Consider the following 9,104-nt stretch of genomic DNA (forward strand, 5'->3'; position numbering starts at 1 on the left):
TCCAGATGAGGCAGGTTAGTACAGGGTAATGGAGGAGAAGGTGACTTACAACATGGCTGACAGACAACATGGCCAGAGATTGCATAGCCAGCAGACAACATGCTGAAAGACCTTGCTGGGACCTTGTGTTTAAACTTGAGGTCCCAGTTTCTCTTTCTGGGACCTCCCCTTGGCCCCAGATATTCCCAAAAGACCTCACCATCGATCCCACCATTGGTGGGGTAGCCAATAACTGCTGGGGCCCATCCCCTGGTCATTAGCAAGGTGAGGAATAATGAACAGTTTAAAAGGTAACCTAGAGGGACCTGCACCAAATCTTAGTGTGCATTTCCATCTTTCTCTCCCATTTCTCAACAGGCACTGTTCTTTCCCCCATTTCCCAAATAACTTCTTTTTGCTGGTCTAACTAAACTCATGCGTTCATAAATTCTTTTATGCATCATAGTCAAGAACGTAGAGGAATCAAACACTTCTCTGTCTTCATTTGGTGAGTCAACCAGGAGAAATATTAATATAATGAGTGGTGCTCCCAGAACCCTGCTGGGTGTTTGAAGGCCTGTCTGTGCCCTCTCCTGGTTCTACTGTTTCAAAGGACTTCATGTCTAGGAAGTTCCTGGATAAGCTCCCACAGGACATAAACTCAGTCTGTCCAGACTTTTGTCTCCCTCTCCAGGGTTGCAGGGGCTAGTCCCCATGCTGTATAGATCCAAAGAAGTTCTGGGTGGTGGGTGAAACCACCCTTGAGACCTGACTGGGCACATGGCCTAAGCACAGAAGGAGTCTACTGGGAGTTTACCAGATCCTTTCCTAGTTCAGAGCGGTTATCACTGGGTGTATTGTTAACTTAGATTGCTAGTTAACTTCTTTTAATTTAAGGTGCCTTTGATCTTTTGACTACTGCTGCCCTCATTCTGGGTCTGTGAGATGCTTTAGAAAACCTCAGAAACTGAAAATGCATTTGTTAGAGTGACCTAACTCTCAGCAGTGCCCCGAGGCCTTGCTCCTTCTCCACCCTGGAGAGGTCCAGAGATTGTCTGGGGAGGGGGGATGGTCCCTGAGGGTGTTAGTGGGATTTTGATGTCAGGTTTAACTAAAGATCTTGGTCTCTGGGAGTGGCTATGGAGTGATGGCCAGCTCCTGAAACTGCTGCAAAGTAAGAGAAAGCTTTTAAAGGTCTCTAGCGAGCCCCTTCCCTAGGGGAAAGTCAGGCTTGGGTGTGAAGGGCTGGGAACCTGACCAAGAGGCCCCCAAGACTTCTATGGGTCTGAGGACACCCAGAGACAAAGTTCCCAATTCCCAAAGCATGTAACAGTGAGCAGAACTCCCTATTTCAGGACACTGGTTCAGAGAGCAAACTCGTTCCACCAGGACAGCAGTGGGACACCATCCAGACAGAAGAACACATTTTCCTCCCCTAGGATAACAGGCAGGTCTTAAATGGCAACAACCTGCTTAGTCTAATCTTTTCCTTCCACAGCATGTGGTCACAGTATGGCTGAGAATGGGCTCTGTATGGGACCTGAACGCCAGTTAAACCTGTGTACGAGGAGAGGACAGACAGATCTGAGGGCCAGAGACCATGTGGTCATGTGTCCTTAAAGCAAGGGTTCTTAACATGGGGTCCATGGAACAAAAGGTTGATGAGTGCGGCCTTAAAGGGATGAGGAAATGCACTCTAATTACTAGACCTCTCTCCTGTAGAACAAGGAACTACTTCATGTGCCATCAGTTATGATTTGAAGGTTCCTGGCTTTCCTAACTCCCTGACTATTTCTTTGTAATACCCAATTTGTGTCTCATCAGGGGCAGGTCTTCTATAGACCCCTTAGCTCCCTATCTACCAGCTTCCCAGGGATTTTCCTGGCAGAACAAAGCTGGAGGGTCCTGCACAAAGTTTCTGCCATGGACAGACACTGGAATCTTTGCATCCAGGTAGTTCTAAAGCCAAGTCTTTCCCTAAGCTAAACTAAGCATGTAAAATCTCTCTTCCATTCTAATCTGTGCTTGCTTTAACTTTGTTAGTCTGCTCATGCCTAGAAAATTGTAAATCAGATTTGGGCTTTGCCTATTATAAATTGGATAATGGTGGAAGGTAACCTGAGGAAAAAACCACACACACACAAATTAGTCTTTAAATGCCATCTTGCAATAAAAATTGATGTTTAAAGAAATCGCAAGTGGAATTAATTCAACTGTGGGAAAAGAAAAACTTGGCAAATTTGTTACTAATAAAATTGTTTTAGTTGCTTAATGAACCAAAGTGCTCAAATTGTTTTTAAGTGAAAACTTCCTGGAAACTCTAACTAGAAGTTATGGTCATTACATCAGTGCCTTTATATTATAAAACAGCAGGAGGGTAATAACTGAAATTTTAACTGGGTGGATGTAATGTAAACTTGAGCCATTGTAATGGTAATCAAACTAAACTTACCTTTGATTATGCTTATTTTGTAACTAACTTTACATAGCCTTCAATTTCAGCTATTATGATAGTAATTTTAAACCGTTTGCCTTTCTTTATGGTTGATCATGTCCAGCCTCATCCCTTGCATTTGCTTATGGCTCAAAGGAAAGCAAACTTGAGACATCCATGTCTCCTGTCCTACTGGTATTAGTGACCCTGCTTTTCTTGTGGCTCCAAATGTGGACTAAATTGCTGCCTGGTGGAATTCTCAATGCCCAGGTTTGAAATCCACTCTTTCAGCCTTGCAGCCATTGGGCCCTGTTATCTCTGAGGACTGGGAAGTGAAGGAGTCCTCCTGCCTGGGCTGTCAGAGTCCTAAAAGTGGCAATTCATGAGAAAAACCAGTTTCCTGAGGCTTCAATAGCCTCACTGAGTATACAAGGTCTGCTAAAATCACAACTGGAAATAAGCAAAGTTCTGAAACAAAGGAAAATTGTATTAAAGTATTGGGGGGGCAAACAGATGTGGCTCAAATGGATGGGTTTCCATCTACCATATGGGAGAACCCAAGTTCAATCCCCAGGGAGTTTTAGAAAAAGCTCACTCATGTGATGAGCCAGACCCTCACAGCAAGTGATGTAACAAGATGATGATACAACAAAAGAGAGATGCAGGGGAGAGTCAAGGTGAGATGCAACCGAAACCAGGAATTGTTGGAGTGCAAGCAACAGGGAACCTCTCTTCCACATTGGAGGTCCCTGGGATTGAATCCCAGTGAAGCCTCGAGGAGAAAATAAGAAGAGAGGACAAAAAGAAACAGACACAGAAGCCCACACAGCAAATGGACAGAAACAGCAAAACAGCAGGATGGGAGGGAAGGGAAGGAAAAAAAACTATTAAAAAAATACAACTTTGGGGACACTTAAGCCAATAATTAAATAATGAAATTCTTGTGCAAAATTGCAGGGTCATAATGCAAATTAGAGGGGGAAAAAGCCTTCAAGGAAATCTTTCAAATGTTATTTTACAGTTAAACTTGTTTTGTAAAAGAATGAAAATTTTAAGTAACTGGAATCAATTGCCTTTTTGTGTGAAACTCTGTTCCTGTCCACCCATTTGTTCAGTGTACATCTTCATAAATTGGGAGGATAATATCAAATTAACAAGTGAAAATTCTTAAAAGAGCTCCATTTAAATTCTTAAAAATTAAATATGCAGTTATATATGTGATGAATATTCCTAGAGCTCCAATTAGGCTAAGCAGGGTAGAAAGATTATATAGAAATCTAAATATAAGAACTATTAGGGAAAAGAAAAAAGATTTTCCTGAGCTCTTTGACCTACCTATCCCTCAGGGCCTTCTCTTTGCAAAAATTCTGGGGGAATTGATAGGCAAAATAGATGAAAACTCTTATAGGCAGGTAAATGAATAATGTTTGCCCTGTAACTCCTGAATTTAAATCTTTTGGCAGCCCTTTAATAAGGGTGGTTAATAATTCTATTACCAAATTTCAGTGAATAAAGGATCCTTAAGGTCTATGAAAAGATCTTTTCTAAATTATGATTGAAACAAAATAAGCAACTGTAATATATTTGAGAACTAGCAATCAATATGCCTTTAAGGTTATTCAGTTTCAGAATTTTCTATTTTAAAAAGTTTTAACCTCCTGTAAAGGAAGGTAAAAGAACATTCCTTACATAAACTATAATGTTTTCAATTTATTTAGCTTGGGTGTCATCTGTTCAGTTTATAAAATACCAAGTGTATGAATTAACATTACATGTATTAAACCTTTAAAGCGATGAAAGTTATAAGTTTGTATTTAATGCAGTTAAGCTACAGAAGAAGATGTAGATCTGTCCTCTCTTAAATGGATAAAGTAAATTTCATTGTTGCTAACTCTAATTTAATAAGCTTATCTTATGGTAAAGTAAACAGTCTATGTGGTTATGGTTAATTATAAGGAATGTTGTTCTAAACTGAAGCATTTCAATGACTAATTCCAAGCAGCCATTATTAATAGAAACCTAAATTGATATTAGTAGCAAAAAATAACTTCATAACAGGAAAACCTGTCAGAGGCCACCTCAGTCTGCATGTTAAAGTAGTGGTAAGGAAAGATAATCTTAATTCCATTGGAAATCTTCAGTTTTCATAAAACAACTAAGAAAGTTTTCCTGTGCTGCTAAAATAAAATACTTATGTAATTAATATCATCATGGTAAAAGTATAGAAGTAAAAAGCAAAGTACTAACAAGTTAAGTTTGTTTGATGTTATAGACAGCATTGGAAGTATTTAGAAAGTGTATAAAAGTCAGAAGAAACTTGAGCATTGCCAAACTCTTGTACATTCAAACCAGGCCTTCAATACACTGCAGGCTGGCTCTCCATTTGATTTATTGGCCACATTGGTCACTGACCCCTAGAACAATAAATGTGTCTACTGCATTTCTGTTTGTGCTCCTAACATAGATGGAAACTACATTGCAGTTTTGGAATCCTGCAGCAGCCAATGATGGCTATGGCTTGATATTGTCAGACATAGGCTATGAGCTATTGGATATTGCCTCCAGACTGGCCCTCTTTCATAGTGCCAAAGACTTCCATGCACCAGTCTGGTGGAATACTGGAGCCTACCTTCCTAACTTCTCTCTAGGGTCAATGGTGCTGCAGCATGCTGGCTGTGTGAAGGACATACCAAGTGGAGCAAAGATAACCAGAGTATGGTGAATATAACTTATCCACAATTGGCATTATGGCCTGCTCCCACAGAGAGATAACATGTATGGTTTTGCAAACCTGTAGCTTAGATCTATTAGTTGAAGGTCAAAGGGGAACTTCTACATTGGGTATTGCATTAATTAGCATTAGGTACTATATCCTACTCTAGATACATGCCTGATGACTATGTTGATATCGTTTCTATTCTCGATCATATGTAGAGGGATATTGAGCACGTTAAAGATCCTGATGAATTTAATTTTCTAAGTAATGAACATGCCTCTAAGATAAAGGAACAGCCACCTTACCTGAGAGCAGTGCAAGCAACAGCCCTTTTAATTAAAAAGGCCACCAAATTAACTTGGGGATGACCTCTCCATCTTCACCCCACACAAGGTGGAAGGCATGGTTAGCTACATCTTCCTCCTAGCCCTTTTTCCAGAACCTGTCCACTTATACCCTGGAGAGGACTGGCAGACCCACATGCCATCCTGTGAGGGCTAAGTACTTCCCTCCAGAAGGGAAACAGCAAACGAGGTGGCGAAGATCCACTTCAGCTTAGCCGCTCTGAGATGGCCCACAGACAACCTTTCGTCACCCAGGACCTGCAAACCAGGTTCTGGTGGCAGAACAAACCTCAATCCCAAATAGAGCCAAAATGGAAGGGACCTTATTCTGTGGTTTAATCAGTCCCACAGCTGTTAAAGTAATGGGAATTGCGAGGTGGGTGTCCTAATCGTAAACGAATCCAGCTGCCCAAGGAAGTGCCAGCTCTATCGAAAGCACCTGATGGGATGTAAGAGGGCCAGTCCCTGGAAGGCCTGAAATCCTCTTCAAGAGGCAAAGCTAAGTAGTGTCTGTGTCAAAGGCAGCTGTTCCCTCTAACTTTAGCCCAGATGCCTTTTCTTGGGGGAGGGCAAACAAGGCACCCCTGTCCCCATTTCCTTTAGTTTCTCCTTAAACAATAACTAAAAGGATAATGCCTCTTCTCATCTCTCTCTTGGCTGTCTTAGGCAAAACCACCACCATAAAAAACTGGGATTGGCAATTTATACTGAACCCAATTATCTACTGAACCCCACAATCTCTCCTAGAGGTGATTAACAGTATCGAAGAAACTAGCTTCACCTTAAAAGCTCTTATGCAGCAAATGGACTTTCTTGCTGCATTGTACTGCAAAGTTGCAAAGCCCTAAGAATGCTAACAGCAGCATAGGGGTGGGGAGTGGGGGAAAAGACCTGCTTCTCAAGGAAAAATGCTGTTTCTATGTAAATCATTCTGGAATAGTACAAAACCGCATTTGAAACCTGGAAAGTGAAGCTCACTAACTTCAGGGGGTTGCACCCTTTGAAGGTACCTGGTCTTTCTCATTTGTGTGGTCCAGCATGTCATAGCTGACCTCCCTTTTTGGACTCCCTTACCACTGTCTTCTATATCCTTTTAGTGGGCACATGTATCTTCAAAATTCTAAGTTTGTTTCTTCCAGAATCAACATCTTCCAAAACAAGATATTAGTCACATGGGGATTTAATCTTCCCTCAACCTCAGTAGAATAAACAGACAGGTTTATGCCCTCTCAGGCAGGGACTACTGCTCTAACCAGTAGGAAGTAACTACAGAAGATTGACCATTGCCCCTCAGCACCCCCACTCCCACCCCCTTGAGGATAAGGGCAGAACTCTCTGAGGGGGCAGTTGAGGCAGGTTAGTACAGGGTAATGGAGGAGAAGATGACTCAAACATGGCTGACAGACAACATGGCTGCAAGACCTTACTGGGACCTTGAGTTTGACGTTGAGGTCCCAGTTTCTCTTTCCAGGACCTCCCCTTGGCCCCAGATATTCCAAAATGGCCTCACCATTGGTCCCACCATGGTGGAGTAAACAATCAGTGCTGGGGCTCATCTCCTGGTCCTTTGCAGGTGAGGAATAATTAATAGTTTAAAAGGTAACTTAGAGGGGTCTGCACCACATCTTAGTATTCCACCCTTCTCTTTCATTTTTCAGCAAGCACTGCTCTTTCCATTTCCCAAATAACTTCTTTTTACTGGCCTAACTGAACTCACACATTCATAAATTCTTTTATGCATCACAGCCAAGAACCTAGAGGAATCCAAAGCTTTTCTGTCTTCACAGGACAGCGTAACTCCTTGGCAGCAATTTGCCAAGTGAAGAATGAATAAACTTAAAAGTTTGATAGATGTTGCCAAATGATCCTAATAAATGACCTAAACTTCTTAAATTTTTCTGTTTTCCTCTTCCTACCTAAAGAATGAAACCAAAGTGATGGTGAGTAACCATTTGTACCTTATTGACTTATTGACTGATAACTTGTGCCCATTCCATGCACTTCTTAGGAACCACATCTTCTATCAGCCAGCTCTTCTCCTTGAGCTCAGGCCAGAATCTCTCCAGGCTTGCTGACAGTCAAGGCTCCATTCCCAGCCCTTTGGCTCACTTTGAGCTGTGTTGAAGCCACACTAGCCCTGGCCCAGTGTTAGCTTTGCTCTATCACTGTAATTGATGGTGACAAGTGGCACCCCCCTCTTAACTACCTTAAGATTATTCTCTATGAAAATATAACTACTAAAATAGGAAGAAACACACCAGACTCTGACTGGCCCTGAGCCCCTGATGGTGATCGATGGCATGGACTGCCTTAGGAAACTGTCCTCTTGGTGGTTGTCCCTTGCAGGGGCCTTCCCTGACACTGAGTCTTCCGTCCATGCTGACCTCTTTCACTGAACTCTACCACAATTTGTCTGACCAAGAGGATGGGGACTTCATGACTCCATTCAAGGGGGAGCTCTCTGTTTCCTCTGCTCCCCAGCTCCTAGCACACTGCCTGGCAGAAGGTTAATCATCCTACTTGTGACAGTCTCATTTTGGGAATGGTGAATCTTTCCCCACAGGTTTCTGAGCTCCTCGCTATGCCCCTTTTCCACCTGGCCCCTGGAGACTTCCTGTTCTCCTCCTCCTTCTTGTCCTCTTTCACGATCACCATCTTGTGAGTCAGTGTTTAAAAGGTAAAACCAGCTCTTGTTCAGGGAGCATTGACCATGCAATGGACACAGTGCTGAGCCACGAAGTGCTTCAGTTCATATTGTCCACATAGTGAACTGGCAAGTTGGGGACTTGTTTTTTAAACTGTGGTAATACAGCTATAACATATTTACAATTTTAACCACTTTTAAGCATACAATTCAGTGGCATAATTTACAATGTGCTCCCATCATTATCATCCACTACTAAAATTTTCACCACCAAAAACAGAGTTTTGTACCCAGTAAGCAGTATCTCCCTTCCTCCTCTAATCTGTTTTCTATCTCTATGAATTTGCCTAAAAAAAACACGTTTGGCATTTCTTTTTTTATCAGAATGTCTCTCTAATCCAAATCAAATAAATCATGCTTCCACCCTCCTTTGACTGATGAATTAGATATTTGCCTATTCTAGATATTGCATGTCAATGCAGTCCTGCAACATTTTTCCTTTTGCATCTGGCATTTTTCATTCATTTCATGTTATAGCATGTATCAGCACTTCCTTTATTTTTTATGGCTGAATAATATTCTATTGTATAAATATGGAAGTGAATATTTTTTTGATACTCATTTTCTAGATGAATAACATCTAGCTCTTGCCTTGGGCCAGAAAGTACTGTTGCTAATTGGCCAAGGCCGGTGCTATCTTGGACCAAGCCTAAGCCCTTAACCACCTCCCTCAATGGTTCCCTGCCAAACTCTGGGCTTCTGTGTATGCAGTTTCCTCTGTTGGTTATGTCTTTTTCCTCTTTGTCTATAGGGTGGCCTCTTGGAGCTGAGCATGTTTATGGGGCAGCCAAGACCTGTGGGGCTAATGTCATATCAGTAAGGAGTCCAGGGGGAGGGTGGTGGGTGCAAGGTGGGGTCAGCAGTGTGGCTGAAGTCAGAGCTTGGAGGAGTGGGACGCTTTGGACAGTGGGAGGCTTTGATGGTTTT

The sequence above is a fragment of the Dasypus novemcinctus genome, chromosome Y, assembly GCF_030445035.2.
Source record: "Dasypus novemcinctus isolate mDasNov1 chromosome Y, mDasNov1.1.hap2, whole genome shotgun sequence".
NCBI lineage: Eukaryota > Metazoa > Chordata > Mammalia > Cingulata > Dasypodidae > Dasypus > Dasypus novemcinctus.